Genomic DNA, 20,408 nt, shown 5'->3' with positions numbered 1-20,408 from the left:
ATGTGCTGTTAGTGTACCACTTTAACAACATGAAAGCAATGCAGTCAATTACTGTGACGCTGTAAAAATGTGCTGTGCAAGAATAAAAAACTTTTTCTTTCAGTGCCCCAATCTGTACTTAACCCCTGAGAAAACATGGAAGATAATCTTTATCTGAACAAAGAACACATTCATTTCAACCATACATATGCTGTATGCTACGATGCAAACAGAACTCTGAGTTCAGAGCTGGTTGGAGCTCTACCTGGAACTAATGTGTCATCAACAGAGTTCATCGCAGCTTCCACATCTAGTGGTTTACAGTACACTGCAATTTTCAGGCAAGTAATACAAATGTCATAGCATGTTTTTTATATGCTAAACAACAATTTTGTAATTTTTCTGTTGCTTCCAAGAAAGCTGGAATCCCATACTGTTAGTAATGTTAAGTATTCTTTTCAGAAGCCAGATTCAATTGTAAGCCCTTCAAGTCTCTATCTCCCATTTTTAATTTTCCAGTTCATTATAACATTATTTTAAGCATTTCTGATGCATGTGCTTTTCCTCAAATAAATGTAGACCAAGAAGAAGGTCTGTTCTTCAGTTGCTAAAAATCAAGCTGATGAAGATAAGGAAAGAGACCTGATAAATGTATCTTTTCTTATATTCTAGAACAGATACTTCTATATTGACAACTAACAGTATGAACTGCAGCAGCAAACTAGAAGTTCCCAGCATGCTCTCCCACCTTTTGAAAAGTTCAGTGGGTATAAAACATACTTGAGTGAAATCAGAAAATCTGTTCCAACTATAGTTTCTGAAGCCGTGCTTTATTGTTATAACATTTTTGCTATTTTCTCTTTGCAGTTTTCTGCAATACAGATGCTTGGGTGCTAAATAACAATAGCAGTGTTTAATGTACAGTATGGAAAAGCATAGGAAGCAAGGTGCTTCTAGGAGGTTGCACGTTGTAGGAATAACCACCGATTCAGTAAGTTCACTGACAGTTTTTTTTTTTTTTTTCCCTCTCTGTACCTGGATAGAAATCAAGAGCTCATTTTCTTATAAAAGTGATTCATAATAGCAGCAAGATGAAGAGAACTGTGCTGATGACTGATCATCTTAATATATTAAGTGTTTGCAAGGATACTGAGCTGTCTAACGTACTTAGTTATAATCAGATGATAACTACTGAGTTTAAGTACTTTAATTTACCTTGGACTACATTTCATGTGCTCCATGATACAGTTGCTTTTAGGAAAAGAAATTTAAATAATAAATCAACTTGAGCACATCCATAAATTTAACAGAACAGAGAGATTAGGAACCTTGGTATCAGCTCCATTTTACATTTTCCAGTCATTTTCAACTGAATCTTTTCTATCAGGAATTGTGGAAGGGATATAGAGAATGGGTTCAGTTATGATCTGTGTTTATGTATTTAAATATCACAGTTTTCCGGAAGCTATGGTCCAACACTGGAATCTATCCAGTAATCATTTGTTATAACTATTCAAGTGTTTGAGAGCAGCAATCATTTATCTAAGTGAAGATTGCAAAATGCATTTTTATACTTCTTCAGGTTCCTAATGGTGTGGAAATGGAAATTTTCATTTTTGCTCCAGCAAATATATATAATATCATTAGTGATCACCTTCACTGTCTTGTTACTTGTGCTTCTATCAATTCTCAACTAATACCTGCTGGCCAAGAACCAGCAATTCCAGTTCAAAATAGATTTACTAAGATGTTTTTACTGTGAGACTCCACTGGAAGTCAGATTTCAGCTCCATACATAAAATATTCAAAAAGAAAACCACAATATCTACATCTGCTAAATTCTTAGCAAGATACTGCATGGAAATACTTGCATGATAACACCATGAAAATGCTCATGACTGAGAGGATTCTTGCAGGGATACGTGTCGCCAGATGTAAATGAACTGTGTATTAACGGACTGTGATTTGCCAGCTAATAAAACCAGTTATGTTTATAAAGTCTCAGAGCGTAGTAGTAATCACCAAGCCTGAAGTCTATAAATGAAATACGCTTGGAAAACAACAACAACAACAACAACAAAAAGAGATTTTTGGTACTAATAAAGCATATTCTTTAGGATTTTTTTTAAATTCATATTCTTAATAGCTAAAGAAAATTCTTTCATATATACATGTATATAGACAAAACTTTTATCTATACTTATCTGCCAGTTGTGAAAGTAATGTCTCATAAATTAGGCAGACAACCAATCATGCTAGTAGGTAACTTATACATTTTGAAAAATGAACTAAATATATATTTTTACTGATTTGAATTAAAAGCAATGTTGCATGACATTGCCATTAGAAGGAAGAGATCAAGTTACGGTCTCTCAATGAAAACAGCTACTGGTCTAATGCTAGCACTAGTAGCAATGTAGATATATGGCACTCTGGGCCAAAATGGAAAGCTCTGCTTCCCTGGTTAGATTTTTATATGCAATTCATACATTTCTGCGGGAGCTTAAAATCAGCTTTATCATACATCATACACCCTGTTCTTATAATTCCTACATCTGTGATATCTATTTTTATAGAGACTTAACTGAGTGAATTTAAAGGTCAAGGAATTTTCACCTCAAAGTGCGATACGGATTCTTGTGTGGTAAAAGAGAAAAACAGTCTAATGAGAAAAAAACCTGGCTAAGTGAGCTAAAATCAAAACCCATTCTCTTCTGAATTAGATTAATTGATGAGATTATATTTGCAGAGGTAAGTACTGAGGCTAGGACCTGTTCTTTAATCTTCTAGAAGAATGTGATGAGTGGGTGTTAATTACCATTCTACATGCTCTCTTCTGCTTGTAAGAGGTTGATAAGTAGAATGTTAACATTTGTTTCCTACTTATATTTTATTGTCTGCCCAGTTTCTACATTATTAATTTGGCTGTGTTATGTTTTGAACAGGTGTATTTTTAGAAAAGAGAAATATGAATGTGTTCCCCTTGTTGCTGGACAGACATTTACATTGAGACTAATATTTTACTTTAACGTCCTTTTATATTACATAATGAAATGTAATGGTATTTATAATTCTCATTTAATGTAAAAGCTTCAACTATCACAAAATTCTTCCTCTACTGCATATATAGCGTTAATTTTTGTCACAGGTCAAACCAGACAATTCATTCACAGAGTATAGCTAATAAAGTTTACAGCTAAGTAAGTGGCAAACTTCAGCTTTATAGTTTGGACTTGTTAGTGGAGAAATATGAAAAAGTATGTTTTGTCAAGAGAGTGGTACTTTACCAGCATCAGAATAAGGAGCACACAGATATGTGCTCACACACATACATGCAGTATTAACTATACTTTTTCAGAATTTTCAAATGTGGATAAAATATTTAGTTACAAAGTTCACTACCTGTTCTAACAGATTTTTCACCATCTTTTAACTAACTTATTTTCCAAACATTTATGCTTAGTGAAATGCAGGGGCAAAATAATAAAATATAATCACCTGCAAAATAAATTTAATGGCCAGCCAGTTTACTGATGTACAAAATTATTTTTCATTATACACTCCTTGGTTTGTATATTGCCTAGAAAGACCAAATGAAGCCAGGGTTCACAGCGAGAATTAGTTTTATTCAAGGAGAGTGATAGCAGAAGATTTAGAACTGAGACTATTGTGAACAACACAGATTAAGGAAATCAGCAGTAAACTTTTAAAGGCAAATAGACACCTCATAATACGTGCTTGAAGGTTTTGAAACTTCAACTCTCACAGCCTTAAATAAAAATAAAGCATTTGAATGAGCATCAAATACATAGGATTTGATTTGCAGAAAAATTTGTACATCACCAATCCAGGACAGTAAGGAGGGACTGTTGGAAAGGGATGTTCTCCTCCCATCCCTCATCTCCATCGTGCAGGCCACAGTCCTCTCTTGCTTCCAGTCTAGAGTAGGTAAAATCATTTTGTTCATATAAAGGAAAGTTACCCCTTCCCCAGAAAGCCAAAACCACAACTGGGATTAAAAAAACAGGAAAGGAAGAGAAGAAACCCTCTGCTATCAGCCTTTCAGTCCGAAATCGCATGCTGCCTGCTACTTCAGGGCACCCACACCTGCAGCCGTGCTCCTCCCAGTCTCTTCCCTGGTGCTCAGCCCTGGCCCCACTTTGCACTGGGGACAGGTGATGGAGCACACAGGGGCGCAGCCTGGTGTCACCTGCACCGGCCCCTGGTGCCCCAGCGGTGTAGCCAGCGTATCTCAGGGCCAACCGCATGCAAAGTTGTCTGACAGCCAGCAGCTCCAGCAGAGCTCTGATTCAGCCTCCACTTGTTACTCCTATTATTTGAACTACCCTGCTTACACACCTTGCAGGGCTTCTACAGCACAGCGTCTTGAGCGGTAGAGATACGAACTGGGTTTTTGACCCGCAGTGCTTGTGCTTCTGCTCAGTGGTGGGTGCCTCACAGCAGCTCCCGCTCTGAGAAGATCTTGGAGAGGCTTTTCTGAAAAGGGCTGGACTGGAGCCAGAATGAATAATAACTTGTGTAGCCTCAGAGCACTGCTGGAGCCACTAAGTATTAACAAACAGAATTAACATTTACAGGTTAAAGATCTGTTTGGTTGGTGGTTATTTTTCAGCATTAAATATAATTTATAGCTGGCTGATTTATGGGCATGGAGTCATTTAGGATATTAAGCAGTACCTAGTAGCTGCTTCATAGCTGCTGAGCAGCTTCAAGTCTTCCGCTCAGCTCTCTGTGTCATCCCTCTTAAACAAAGGGACCATTAATAAACTGCTCTGCACAGAACAAGAAAGGACTGAGTACTGCAGCCTCATTTCAGAGGTAATAGACTTAATAATGAACAAATGACACTGGCATAGTTTTAGGCTATTATTTTTAGTAATGTATGTGCCTTGCTATAGCTCTGTATGTGGTAAGCCCAGCTCAAGAAAAACATTCCATGGTTATTCACATCACAGTCTATTTTGTGATACTTTTCTGTAAAGAGCTCCAGACAAAAGCTTCCAAAGGACTACGTGCCAGGATTAGTGTCAGTTATTACTTAAAATACTGCTGAAATCAATGAGAAATGTTACAGGAGGAGGAATAGAAAGTGGGGAAGTAGTATCTCAGGGTTTCACTCTACATATGGCTTTAAAAGAAAGATGCAAACCATGTTCATCCTTTGCTCTTTGTGTATTGCTTTAGTACAATAATTGAGAGAGAAAAAGAAAGGAAAAAATGCCTATATCAGATTTTCTTATAAACCTAAAATCCTGGCAGACAGTACAGAAAACTCTGAAATTACCAAATATTTCAAAGGTACTTTTGGGGTATGTGCTGAGTGAACTTTAAAGCACCTCCTGGGATCTGCATAAGGATTTATGGTAGCTATTTGAAACCAAACTAAATATAGAGGTTTTGCATAGTTCCAATCCCAAGTCAGACTGTGCTGGCAGTTCAAGCTGGGTTCTCCTTTGAGTTTTCAATTTTGTTTGAATCTGAAACTCTAAGCAAAACTCAGGAGATGCAAACACATGCAGACAGCTTCCCCTGAAGTGCTAACCAACTTGTGAACCAAAGCCCAATTGAACTCCAGTCTATTTAAAATCCTGCAGGCAAACACTTAGCTCAGAACAGTTTTTTAGTCACTTCGATACATAAATGGAAGATGTCCTGATTGCATGACACAACTCTGGCTGTAACAAAGACTGTACATCACACCAAAGCACTCAGATGCATTAAATGGCTAAGAAACGTTAATTTGGTGATGTACACTGTTGCTGCTACAGAAATAGGCAATCTTTGCAAACACCCAGAAAGTAAAGAAAGGCCAGAGGAAAGAGAGAATGGAGTGCTTGATCTGCAAGAGAAATATCCAAGCCTGGGTTGGGACGAACCTACTGAAGCAAATGGAGGTGGGTCTCCAGAGAGCAGCAGAGGTACAAGGGCCATTACAAGAGGCAGAGCAGAAATACCCAGTTTGAGGCTTCTGAAAAATGAACTCAGCCTTAAGGTTACTGTATTACTGCCATTACTTAGCGATCAGTGTAACTGAGAGGATGACACCACAGAAACCGCCTCATCCTCTGCTACCAGTTCTCAGATGGAATCTGTCTTCAGGACTAGAGTTTGAGCTACACTTTCGATGAAGGAGCTACAACCTTAAGAACTGTTACAAAGCAAAATTCATTACCATCATAATTACCATTCCTCTGTTAACAGATGGGCAGCTGAGACAAGGAGGGTGTTATTTGTTCAAGGTCACAAAGGAAATTATGGCAGAACCTCGGTTCAAACACAAATCTCTGGAGTCTAAACCAAATGCTTTAACCACAAAGCTATTCTTTTTTCCTCAAATAGTCCAGCTGGCACTTTGCTTCCTGAGTGCAGCAGGTAGGGGCTGACATTCCAAGTCCTTTCAATTGATAGCATTAGCATAGAGCAACAAAGACATGTGCAGTGGAGTATTGGCAGCCAAAGGGATAAGTGATGATTGTAAGATAAAGTGTTTGTGTTTCTAGCCATCTGTTTGCAAATAATCCAAATTATTATTTTTAGGAGTGCTGATTCTGTCATAGCTGTATTTTTGGTGTAGAGTAGCTCACTTCTCGTAGTGGATGGCTGAGAAAAACATTTACTGCTAGTAGAAAACAGAAACACTAAACTTTCTGTGCTTCTAATGCATCCTGCTGATAAAATACAAGAGCTTCACATCATCAAGTTTCTAATTAAACATAACCACAAAATCTGGATGACAAAAAATAACATGGTACATTAAGAAAGCAAAGGTGCAGATGATGTATACAGGATCTTAGAATGCAGAAGATTTTGCTTTTTAACTTTTAAATAACTCATGCTGGAATTACCTTCACAAGAAAAACAGTTTTCATAAACACTTTCCCTCTCCTTCCCCATGCAAGGTACCTCGTGCTGCCTTGCTTTCCCCAGCACTCACACAAACAACTGTACAGTTCCTACCAAAACAAAACACTTGAGCATCCAAGCAATGTATTGGACATTAGTCATGGCTAAATGCTATGGGAAAATAACAGTAGCTGCAAGAGAAGACCAGACGAGAGCAAGGAAGGATTGGCAGCTCAGAAGCGAGTACAGCTGCAGAGAAGAAGTCTATTTCCAGGTGCACGGAGCATCTTTCTAACTTGCAGAAAAAAAGGCAAAGCGTCTCTTCTACACCCAGAGGAGCAGGTGAATGAAGCCACCCCAATGGCTGAGGATCAAGGAGGAAGAAGGGGGGTCCCTAGACCTAAGTGACTTTCGTTGGGAACTTTTCGTAAAACAGACTTTTTAATGGAATATTACAGGTCTCCTCCATGGCATGGTTGAGCATTCCCCCACAGTACCATAAACTCCGTGAGATTGTTTCATTCTATTAGACTAAGATACTAATGCATGTGTTATAAATCTATAAAGTTAATGGCAAAACAAGTTATACATTCTGATTTATTGTCTGCTTTGGCTCAAACCAACAGGACTATACATTAAGGGGGAAAAAAAAACATGCTGTCTCTATATTTATAACCTTGTCATTTAAACATTTGGCAGCCTTTCAGCTGCTCCATATGTTCACTGTATTAAGCTTTACCATAGAAGGAACTAAGAAGCAAAGTCGAAAGAAAGCTGATATTGTATGGTTTAAAAGCCTGGCAGTAGAAATAATAATCAAGGAGAAAATTCAGTAAGAGCCATTCTGTGGTACCTCTGCTGCTTCAAAGGGCATGTAATGAAACACCATCATCCTTAAACATTGCTAGCAGACTGTCTTCAGACAAGAAGACTTAGGACATTTACATTGCAGCTGCTGTCACCTTTGTGCTTAACCTAAATTGAAAAACTTGATACAGAAGGTGACATGAGAAGAAGACAAATTAGAATTTAGAATCTGGGAAAATTCTACACTTTTTGAAGAGGGATAGTGTAAAATAGCAAAGCAAAAAACTATTGTGGAAGAAAGTTTGGAAATTAATAGCAAAGGCTATTCCACAATCTAATGTTATAATTTACAGTTATTAGAGTATTATAGCATGTCTAGAGACAAACTAAATTTAACAAATTCACATCATACACTTTTAAGTATACTTTCACAAGCATTCATCTACATGATATATCAGCATTTGTCTGCAGATGGGATACTTCTACTCCCAAAAGTGCACTCTCTAGGCAGAATTCATAGCACACATCTTGCTAAAAAGATAAATAACATGAAAAAAAATACTTAGGCTGAAGCATAATATCCTGTCCTTCACATTGGTATCAAGAAGGTTTTGCAGATTTAGCGGTTAGTGGTTGTTACTTAGCAGTTGAATTTCATCTTTGTGTTTGTACTAGAAGATGTAAAATATTTATCATCAGATAATCCTACTTTTTCAGTACTGCAATGATTCCTTTTAAAACCTCTTTAAAACGAGAAGGCATCCTGTTTGGGCAGTCCCAGGTAAGGACTGGCTTAGCCTTCTGCCCAACACTGCCCATGGAGGTGGATCTACCACAAGGTGTGGAGGAACTGATGGAAGTGGATCCATCTCGGCCAGAACAGACCTGGGACTACCGCAGTGCATCTTTGCTCTCTGCTATCTGAGCACAAAAACAGCGTTGCAGGAGTACCTGGCAAGCCCCCTACTCGTCATCGCGCAGGCTTCATCCCAAGCATTAGCTTGGAGCCCACAAACGCCATAAACATCCCCAGGCTTACCTGCAAGACATCCCAGCAATAAACCACTCTGCTGCCAGTTCTCAGGGGTTGTGTGAGTGCTTCTTTCCCATCCCCCAGCCCTTGTGCCAGAGGTGGCATCCCTTCTGTACAGAGCCTCGAGGAAGAGCACAAGAGAGGACCCCTTCGGGTCCTAACATTTGTGCAAATATTAGACTGAGGGGTGAAAATAGGAGTGTGTAAGTGATTATAGGTGGCTAATAAGGTAACAGAACAAGTTTCCTAAGAATCGCTATGGTCATATTCAGAAAACATCCCCCCCAAACAAACAATAAACCTTGGCCTAACGATAACGATAAATTTCTGAAGCTTATTATTCATAACGGTGCCTGGTGAAACAATACAACTTCTGGTATACTGCAAAATTCTGCAAGATCAGACATCTCAAAATGGCTACCTAGCTTTTTTGATTCAGTCAAATTCCAGTTGTCTTGTCATCTACTGCTTTTCAAGGTTATTTTTCTTGTGTGAGATGTTTAGTTGTCCTTCAGTATAAATTCTTTTGGCTCTTGTGACAGTTTGTTAAGTGGAGTGATATTTTGTGAGAAACTTCTAAATTATTGTCTTAAGTGACTTACATGCAAAAAAATAAAATAATAATAATAAAATGTAATAATAATAAATGAAGGTTCATTTTCAACTCTTCCCAGTGGAATTCATCTGGTCTCTATTAGTCAGAGCATTCATAATGTTGTTGACATTTACACATATTTTTGCAGTGTGATTATGGGATAGTATTATATGAACACACTATATCTGTTGAGAAAATCATCACCATCATCTCTTGATCAGGAAATAAATTAGGTAGAAGTACAGCATGGGAAAAAAAAATCTGATTTACTACTTATGTTAAATCTGCATACCACATTTGCAGCCTTTTCTGTTAATGGATATAAAAAAGAAAATCTACCACCCTCTATTAAGGTATCCTTAGGTAAATATCACTGTAAGACTTTATTATGTCATGTGCTATGAATCACCTTTGATCACAGCAAGCGAATAGGTATCAGTACATGTGGATATGATCCATTACTGCAAATACTTAAAAATTAAAACAAATCAAATCTATCCCAACTTAAATCAGTGGAGCAACAGACGGAGCAGAACTGACAGATTACAAACATTATTAATACTTATGCATGATTCATTTTGCTTTGGCATGCCAAAACAGTTTGGATTAAATTGTTTTAAATACTTGTATCTTCAAAATTCAAAGTAACTTGTCAATGAAACATGAAATTTGTCAGAACTTTCATTATCTCTACGCTAAAAATATCATAAATAAATACACCTCCTCAATGTTAAATGTTTATCAGTCTTGCTTTTTTGAGAGAGACTGATTGGATGGTACATTAATAATGAAAGGTAGATCAAATAATCAGAATCTGAGTAAAAAATGCTTAATTCATGAGACAAATACACAAAACAGTTCAAGTAATTAATAGAAATTGAATGTCTTATCATATTATTGCCATGAATCACTGTCTTTTTAGCTGGATACAGGAAATATTTAAGAGATTAAACACAAAGTAATTCATGAGTTTATACTTTTTATGAAGGCATAATAATGTGACTGTACTTTCAAACTGTCTGCCATTTGTTATTTGCAATTAACACACTTTCTAAAAGCTGCTGGTTGCTGGTTTTCAAACCAATGCTCTATTTTTCATTTCTAAAAATAATATTCAGCTGCAGCAGGGCCAAATTTTATATACATTCTTTTGTTTAGCTTGTATGTTGACAAATTTGTATTTAATTTATAAAACAAGTCAAATCCAAAGATGAATTCAACAGTTGCCCAAATTTTATTAGAGAACTTTTTGTGTGTGACTGTTACTGGTTGAGGTATTTAACAAAAGTGAATAGGAATTCAATTGTTATTGTGAAAGAATAAACTACATAGCACTGAGAAGGTTTCATAGTGCTTTTTGCAATAAAATTACATCTATAAAATCAATTTACAGGGTATTATTTTGGTCATGGAAGTACTCTTAGTGAGACAGAACATTTATTATCAAATTAAGATGCAAAGTGTGATTTCCTTTTCTCCAATACTATCTGGTATCTTAAAATACTAGAGAAGTGTCATCTACATAAAAGTATTCATATCTCCAAAATATCAGAAGTAAAGCAACGAATTGTACCAGCCACACTCAGTTCTAGACTGAGAGAAGCACAATAGCTTTCTACTTCTGCTCATGTAAATTACTCTCTTGTAATAGGTGAACTCAAGCTAATGAAATAAGCTGATTATGACCACAAGGACCACTGTACTGTCATAGTTCCCCTCCACCCCCCATTTAATTGCTTAATAGTCAAAAACAATGCTACCATATAATATACTACCACAGAATACCATGCATATATGAGACGTGATATATGCATATGAATGTGACACATTTGGGGAGTTTCAGATCATGTGTGCATGTCTGTTGATGGCCTGCAAACATGGTGTTCACAGACTACACTTCCCCTTTAACAGCTTCATTCTTCTTTCCCAATAAGTTTTTTTTTTCTTCCCTTTGTTTTTTAACATCTTCCCAACATACATACCTTATTTTATAAGTAAAATTTGGAAATTTAGCATCTGATCCTCAGTCTACGTTCTGAAAACTTTCAAATCCAATTATGTCAGCTCTCTGCTTATCTGTCTTCAAATATACCCATACAAATATTACACTTGCTTATTTAAAAGGTACGTCAAGATTTCCCAGGGTTGATTATACACCTCCCACGACAGCTGTCCTTTCCAGTAAGATACACAAAAAGCTACTCTCAGGCGATGCTGTTTTATTGCCTGAGATCACTTTTAGCCCTGCTTAACAAAAAACAAACAAACAAGACAGCCAACAAACAAACAAAATCAACAAAAACAAGCAAAACCCACAGAAACCTGTAACAAATCAAATACTCTTAAACTCATTTTAGTCCCTCTGCTGACATACTCGGATTTAATTACCAGTTACAGGAACTAATACATCCATCCTATCATTGTGAAATATGACAATGAGGTTAAAAAGGGAAAAACTACCTGGATTTGCTTTCAAAAATTCTAGTAACACAGTCAATATTTGATTTGCAATAGAAATAGACATTGAAAAATTCACACCTTCATTAAAAGACAATGCTTAACATGCATTATAAGCTTAACATGCTATATACATCTATTTAGAAACAGCAAAACTCTCTACATTGACAGAACAGCAGATGACTTTATATGACTCTATGCAACTAATGTTAATTAAATAATTGTTAAATTGTTAATTAAATAAATGTTAAAAAGTGTGTAAGACTTTCCCACTATGCAATCTGGGCAGTTATAGCTTTTCCTTTGAGTTACATACTTACTAGCAAGGAATTGCAAATAGAAATGGTTACAATGGGGAGGCAATAGTTTATAACTGATTTAACAGCATGGCTTTGCCTTTCGTAAACAGTCAAAAATCCATGATCTCCCTGCTCAATTGTGCTATACAATATCTGCTATATATCTGCAAATCTTATACAAAATAACTTTTATATACAAACTTTGAAACTGATGCAGTTAAATGAGTGACACAAAATTTGTTGAGTGCAAATCATTATTGTCCATAAACAGCAGAATGAGAAATACCTATTACCATACTTAGGACCTAAATGCGTAATAAGCATGTTTTTTTCGTTTGTTTGTTTTGTTTTGTTTTTGTTTCAAGAACATTTGCCTAAAAAAAACTTTGAAAAAGCATTTGATAGGGTGGTGTGGGATTACTGTTTGTTGTTTTGTGTGTGTGTTTGTTGTTTTTTTTTTTTTTTTTTTTTTTCCCTACAGTACTTGAAGCAAGAGTACTTATTCATTCAGATATCAAAAGCTGAGGGCCACACTCTGATCTGAACTCAGGCTCAAAATATTCCTGGATATTCATATTGTCATAATTGTTACCACAGGCAGAGTAAGAAAGATGGTTGGTCATTATTTTTTTATGATTCTTCCACCAGTGCTTGCAGTCAGCCTATCCAAAATGGGTAAATCTCCTCTAACTATCTCCCCTTCCTCAGACTAGGGTTTTACAACAATGTTGCCTGTTAGCATCTACCTTGAAAAGAATCTGATTTCTTATTTTCTGTAATGTTGCTTGAAGATAATTTAAACTGCCTCTTAACCACATGATCTTAAATGTAATCAATATCTACTAACAGCATGGATTATTAATCAAAGAGGGTTGACATATTTTTATTTGACCTTTATGAGCAAACCCTCTTAGTGATGACACTAGTGTTTAACATCAGCATATTGTACCAACACTATTCATCTTTGGAGAAACTATGAGACCACCAAAATCAATGGCAAAAAAGGACAGATTTCATCCTTGAAGTGTGGATTCAAGAGCAGGCAATACGAGGCAGCAACATCTGTAGTTTTGTAAGTACACAAGCTACATTTACATTTTATCCTACCAAATACATTATCATCCATGCAATTATTACCAATCATTCATTTGACTGACCCTCATGCCTCAGTCTTCCACAGACAACTTGTTTTTTGTAAAACAGAGAGATTAGACTAAACTAATCTCATGAAACAGAGCCCAAATGACTTCAGTGCATTTCCTGGAGACTCATGCAACATTTATACACCTTCCACATTATGTTCACCAAAAGAAATAAAAAATGTATAGATACCCAAGAACAGAATTCAAGCATGTTTTACAATCTTTACATATGAAAAAACTTGTATCTGCCTTTTATAAACACAAGAACTAAATTGCACAGTGTCTCATTCTGCAGTGGAATTAAAAGAATTTCTCTAAGGAAGCCATGTTTGCCTACCTTAAAATGATGCAATCTCAACATGTAAGTATCTTGCAAATTTAGGGTTCAACAGTTTCTCAAATAACATGCATCTGAGTGGTTGGGGCACATTGCTCTGCAAGCATACACAAGAAAGAACAAATGTTTGCTTTTCCATGTATAAAAACTATAATAGTATTATTTTACTTGATGATATAATTAGAACTTATATCAGCTGTTAAACCATTATGCACTGGTTGACAGAGTTCCCTTGTTTGTTTGTTATGATATTACACGTCTAAACAACCTCTTACAGCTAAAGATATATTATCTTGAATTACATTTAACAGCTTAGTATTACGCAATACATTATATCTATGTAAGGGACAATGTCTACATTCTATTGAAGTTTGTTCTTTAATTTTCATAATGCTACAAGGTATGAGCTAATGAACTACAACTTTTGCTCTTTGCTGCTCTCAAAGCTGACAGGAGTATGAACATGCAGGGTAAACATTTTTTTACTTTAAGTGCATGAATGAAATCTAAGCATTAGCTTACTGCTCCATGTGGTAAGCTGAGTCTTACTCTGAAGACCTGTGAACTGAAAAAGAATAAAATAAGTAAATTTGTGAAAGAACCATTCAATGAAAATTGGCTAAATCCTGCAAATCCACAACCTCAATATGCCCAATATTACAATGATTCATACACTGTGCAGGCTTGGTAGGGTGAAAATTTAATAAATTTCCCTTAGAGAGTATATCTGGAATCACTCTTTCCCTGTATCAGTTTGACCCAAACAGGTTTAGTAGGTTCTCAGTTCTCTAAGAAATTTTGTCCCCATAGGGAGCTTTCCTACTTACAAACAGTTAATTCCACCCACTTCATGTCTTTCATTGGAAGAGCCAAAATATCAATAAGTCTGTCTGTACTGCAACAGAGCAATTAATATTTGTGTGATAATGACATACCCAGTTGTTTGCACAGAGCTTTTTGCAAAGCATGAAACACCTGACAGATTTTAGCAGTAAACACTATGACTATGAATACTCTGAATTGCAACAGATGGGAGAGAAAAGGTTAAGCTGAGGCAATTCAAATCTCCTTTGATTCCTCACACCCATCTGCAAATGGTGAGTGCTACGGCAAGGAGGAAATCATGGTCTGCTGAACCTGCACCAGGTCCAGCTCGCTCTGCTTAGGGAGACATTTGCAGCAGTTATTCATTGGCTGCTACCCTGTGGACTGAGCAATAGACTCCATCAAGCTCATTGGCGCACAGCGCAAATATTCATCACTTGGCCAAGGTACAATTTATTAAAACATATCAATTAAATTACCTGATGTCCAATATGATGTGAATTTTACAGCAGTATCTCATTATGCTACAAGTTCTCTTTATTTCCACATTGAAAATCTCAAGGTAATCACAGGAAGAAAAATAACCAACCATATAAACAAATATTATCTTTTACAACCACAAATAGATTGCATCCCTAAAGCTGAATTACTGTGCATCTTATTCTGCATTATTTTGTGCAATTACTTCTTTGATTACCAGTGTGATAATGCTGAGATGAGTTTTCAACCTTTCAGAATTAGACCTTTATACACAAATATGTTTTGGAGAATAGCAAATGATTTAATAGTGCATACATAATAGTAGCAGTAAAAATTGTAGCAGTCCTATAATTGAGCTAATGGAGAATCTGATGGAAAGACAAGATAACAAAGGAGAAATGATGCAGTAAAAATTGCTTCACTTCGAATCCAAATGGTAAAAGTAGCTTGAGAAGCCTAGGATTTCACGTGCAGCTAGTTTCTGAAATGAAATATTCTAATATAATAAAAAGACATTGAGTAACACATGACTAAAGAGAAAAGAAAAAAGACAAGAATATTCCACCTAGACTGTCATTTTTTAAAAAATTACTGCTATCAGGAGGTTTTCATAATTTTGGAAAACTTGCTTGAGAAGTTGTTCTTCTCCACATAAGAAAAGTGTCTTAAAGTGCATGAAATTCTTCATCTAGTGAGAGTAATTGGAAAGGTTCTTGAGCATGCAAAAAATATAAAATAAAGATGCCTTATTAGAGATGACAAATTGGATGTTGGATAGCAGTAATGAAAGCTACTGTAGATAATGTGCAGCAGAAAAACTGTCTCTTGTGTGATTTTCATATTAAAATATAAAAACTCCTCCTTTCATTACTTCTCTTAACATTTCCAATTGTCTTTATTATTTTGTTTCTTTTATGCAGTGGATTAAAGTTTTATGGCACTGGGGGCAAATCTTTCTGTCCTTTTATATATAATGCCACTAGTCTGAAGAGAGAAACAAGGAAACAAAGCACAGACTGGCCATTACATAAGCTGGTTTTGAATATTGCTTCATTGTACTTCTGCTGAATAGTCTGAAGACAGTTTTTACTATTGCCAAACCTTTTGGAGGTTTGACTTCAATTTGCAAATCATGTAATTGTTGAAAAAATAGTAATCTGTGTGTTTGCTTGGATGGGCAGAGGACAACAAAGGGAATGAGAGGTGTGTGCCAGGGATGGTGTTAATATAAATGGTCTGTAGTCAAACCATTAATCTACATCCTTGAAAACATGATCTTCTCCTAAATATAAGGAATAAAATTTTGTGCACATATGCAATGATGCTTGTATTTGAGCTACAGGTTTCTGTAATGTTATGTGAGCATACAGATCAAGTGCTGTTCTGCTCCCACCGCTGTGAGGAGAGTGCAGCAATGCTCTGCAGGCAGCCATGGACTGCTCTGCCGCTGCCTGAGGTGCTCTGTTTGGGACCTGTAATCAAACTTGTGGCTCCTCACACTCTTTCAAGGTGCACATGTCCTATGCACTAGACACCTTTATACAAGGATGCTCAGTGGTTGCTGGTTTACACAGGTACCATAGGCTTCAGCTCTCCTATCTGCTTCTCCAGTTCCAGAACAATGTGCAGTTACAGCTATGTGTGAGGACAGCAAACATGCTTTTGGGTTTAATACTCTTCTACCCTTATGTAACAAGAATTAACATATGGTGCAAGTTGTTCCAGTGACTTCAGGTCTCATATGGCATAAAAATGTCAAAAAGCACTTTCTCTTGCAAGTTAAGCAACAACATTACTCTGTCATCAGGTTCAGCTTGGCAAATATGCTATGCTTTTTCAGAGCTGCTCTGTACGTACCTGCAGGCAGAACAGCCACCAGCCTATGTGCAGTTTCACTTGTGGTTAGAAATGCAGCGGGGGCCTTCAGTACAGCACGGCCATCGTCTTCCACCGGTGGGACTTGTCACTGAGCACGACAAAATAACAGTGTGTGAACACAATACCATCTGACATGGCTTCAGCTTTAAAGAAACAGATCATTTTGATAACAGCAGGTAGAAGTAAGAAATTACCCATAAAACACTGCTAAACGCTGCTGCTGCCTGAAGGTTGAAGTGCTGTGTGCAATGGGTATTAGTTTGCCAGAAGCACCCCTAGTTAAACACCACAGAAATTATTGGAATACTTTTGAAATCACACTGAGGATCTAAACAAGTGAAAACATTCCATAAACCTTCCACCCACATATGTCAATTCAAATGCTCGACTTTTCTTCAGGTATTTATTTAAATAGGCATGAAAAGGAAAGGTACACATTCTAATACCACTCAAAATGAATGCATTGTCGGAATTTTAGAAGTAAAGAACTCATTCTGCCTTTATGTTAATCTTATTGAACGGCTGAGAAGTCATTTTATGGTAACTTATTATCACTGAGGTGAAATTTTGCTGTCCAAAGAGGCCAAGATTATGTTGTTGACTATTTTTCATAAATTCAAGTGAAGACTTGCAGACATGGACTTCATGTGCTGGTGCATGTTATACCTGTGCTAGCTGAAATACAAGATAAATTTATTCTACTATGGACCAAAAATAATACTGAAGTGCTGGGTGCAGTGACGCATCTCGTTATGTCACCCATGCTCAGTAGGATGGGAGCAAACTAATGAAAAGCAAGTAGATAAAAATTATGTAAAATGCACAGGAAAAAAGGAGATACTTTTTTTTTTTTTTAATCTTTTCCTTCCCTTTGAGAAAACCCCTGTCATATGGCATGCTGTGCACAACAAGCAGCACTTCAGTCCATCTTGACCGCAGCTGTGGAGATCTGGCACATAGGTGTTTGTATCTGCTGGATAAGCAATCACGTATCTTTTGTAAAGATTACCCTTCGCTACTTCGTAGTGAAGTGTTTTCATGCCTACCGGCACAAACAACCAAAATAAATCCTCTTCAAAGAGGATCAGTGATAGCAGCGGAGGCAACACTGGCACGTCCATCCCCCAAATGAAGCAATAAGAAAGTCTGCATTCCCTATAGGAACCAGAGACGGCTTGTTTGGACTGGTTTGGTCTGAGCTATAGAAACACAGTACCTGCAAATACATCAAGTGAGGGATTCCCAGAGCTCCTGATGCAGAGGAGAGGCTGAGGAGAGAAACACTTTTTAGATAGCTTTGTCACAATTGCTTTCCTCAAAAAATCATGTGCCTCAAAACATTGCCTTCATCCAGGTGTATTGTCTGACAAGACGTTCATTAAAAATGAAGCCTTTCCTACTTAAACAATTTTGAAAATTGCAGTAGAAAGCTGTCTAGAGCTGCAGCGATCACAGTAGCCATTTCTGCTTGCATTGTTCAAGCACTTTTAGAGATAAGGAGCATCCTTTAAAGCAGTTAAGAATTTAGGCACGTCCATTACCAGTTCACAGGTGACACCTGAGCATCTGAAAAGCACCCTGATTCCACTGCAAGTGTTTTGAAGTCCTGCTGCCAATGACGGACAGGGAACAGCACTGATACTGCTAACAGGGTCTCATGACACTTGCAGGTTGTTTGTTAAACCCCATCAAATGAATAAAAACCTGGGTAAATATCTCTATGTGACTGAATGATTTTTAAATATATATATTTTATATTAGGATGCTTTGCTTTAATTACATTATTTCAAAATGCATCAACAAATTGGACAGTATTTTGCACGTTAGCACAGTATAGGTACAGAGTATAAAATGTATTGTATCTTCTTTATTTATGCACAATCCAAAAGAACAGGAATGCCCCACAGCCTTACTTTGATTTAATACCTTGAAACAAGGGAACTTACCAATAACATTCAATAACTTAAATGGCCGTGAGTCACCAAGAGACATCAGGTTGAGATTTTCTGGTCTAGTACACACAAATCAATGAATAATAAAAAAAAAAAAAAAAAAAAAAAAAGCAACATACACACAAGAAAACAGTTAAGGAGTTTTGTTGTTGTTGTTGTTTTTTCTCAGCCAAATTAGCTAAATTAAATACTTATGATTTTGCGCTGTTTACTTGTGGGTCGTTTTTTTTCCAATATACTCAGATAATAAATAAAATGTCCAGGAATAGTATTTCAAGACTGGAAGAAAATTTATACCTTTTCATGAAGAATATTGCTAATCACTACAGAAAGCATTCAGTCAAAGAATATCTTATTAGTCAAAGAATATATTTGCTGGGATATAATTTTTTTCTCCACAAATAAACTGTCTTACATTGTTCTCAGAATAATTCACAGCATTTTTTAATAACTAAGTATTTGATCGTAACTGGAAGGCACTGTCTTTCCTGCCTGATATGTAAATTGTTATTAATCTGAATCAATAATACCTAGCACCATAAGGTGGGACACCTAAATTCATGGAGTTTTTCAAGATTAACTTTTCAACGTACAGACCATTTACACTGGTTGCCTAAATAGGGATCTGCCTGCAAGCATAGCGATGCTTTTCAAAACATCTGAGGTTTTGAAAAAATACTTATGTTTCCCATGAACTAGAACCCCACACTGAAAATACCGGCATCATATTGTGAAGCCATTTAAAACATTATTTCTACAGCCTCACAACAGTGACCCTAACTTTACTAACAGTGTAGCAATTGGAAAATGCACAAAGGGCATACTGAACACTACAAGCAATTAAAGCAGATAGTTTTGCACATATCCTTTTTATTTTTAATAGTTTTTAAAAAATATTAAGACAGAAGAGCTTGTAAATGTGTTTGTTATTTTAACTTGTAGAAAAAAATCTTTAAAAAAATGTAACCATTAATCATTACTGATAATCTGCAGAAATACAAGGTAAAATTTTTGAGCAAAATAATAAATAAACAAAGAAAGCACTTATTCTATGTGTTACTGCCATAAAGGATATAATTATAATGTTTATTTTGGCTTCAATGGCCATTAATTCATAAACAACATTGTCTACTTTGGTTTAGGTTTTTGACACCTCTGTCTTCTCTTTCAGAAATAAGTATTACATAATCACAAAAATTAAGATTGTTTTTATGGGTAGTACATGTCCCTGTGGGATACCATAGTATAATACTCTCTTTATCATTTAATTCACCTGAATTAGTATGACTTACTGTTTTTAAAGTAAAAATGCTTGAATGTCTGTGGTACCATGAAGTTGCATCCACAATTTCTCATGAAGATGTCAGAAGGACATGTCTCCACTAAAAATGAAAGAGCCTGCGGGGAAATAAAAGGGAACAGAACTGAATTTCACACTAAGCTGTTCTTGCTTTGTCTGTTATTCCCCTCCATATTCAGAGGTGACCATATAACCTTGCTATTAGATTGATCTCTGTCATTTGTTGTATGTTTAAAATCTTTGCAATTGTGATACAGAATTACTACACAGATGCTGGGCTGAGATGGAGGTTAATAAAAAAAGAAAACACTGCCTGAAAACAGATGTTTGGATTTTGAAGCACAAATATAGCTGACTCTCAGCAGATAAGCCCAGATTTCACCAAGTCTAAGGGATAAGAGACCAACATTCCTCCTTTAATCTGATTTGGTATACTCACCAGTATTCAGATAAGATAAAA

General features: G+C 36.3%; 1 long non-coding RNA gene across 3 annotated transcripts in view; it reads right to left on the bottom strand.

Annotated features, from left to right (window-relative positions):
* The window catches only part of LOC110352810 (uncharacterized), a 105,559-nt gene that overhangs the window by 35,728 nt on the left and 49,423 nt on the right, over positions 1-20,408 (bottom strand). For all 3 annotated transcript variants that reach the window (XR_011812369.1, XR_011812367.1, XR_011812368.1), the window contains exons 12-17: positions 19,941-20,046; positions 18,643-18,707; positions 17,913-17,964; positions 16,676-16,784; positions 14,036-14,078; positions 13,514-13,610 (exon numbers count right to left, since the gene is read on the bottom strand). This is a non-coding gene — a long non-coding RNA (uncharacterized lncRNA). The remainder of the gene's footprint in view (positions 1-13,513; positions 13,611-14,035; positions 14,079-16,675; positions 16,785-17,912; positions 17,965-18,642; positions 18,708-19,940; positions 20,047-20,408) is intronic.

This window comes from Anas platyrhynchos, chromosome 12 (assembly GCF_047663525.1).
Source record: "Anas platyrhynchos isolate ZD024472 breed Pekin duck chromosome 12, IASCAAS_PekinDuck_T2T, whole genome shotgun sequence".
In the NCBI taxonomy this organism is placed as follows: domain Eukaryota; kingdom Metazoa; phylum Chordata; class Aves; order Anseriformes; family Anatidae; genus Anas; species Anas platyrhynchos.
The sequence above is the reverse complement of the archived record's forward strand: the minus strand, read 5'-3'. Positions and strand labels throughout refer to the sequence as shown.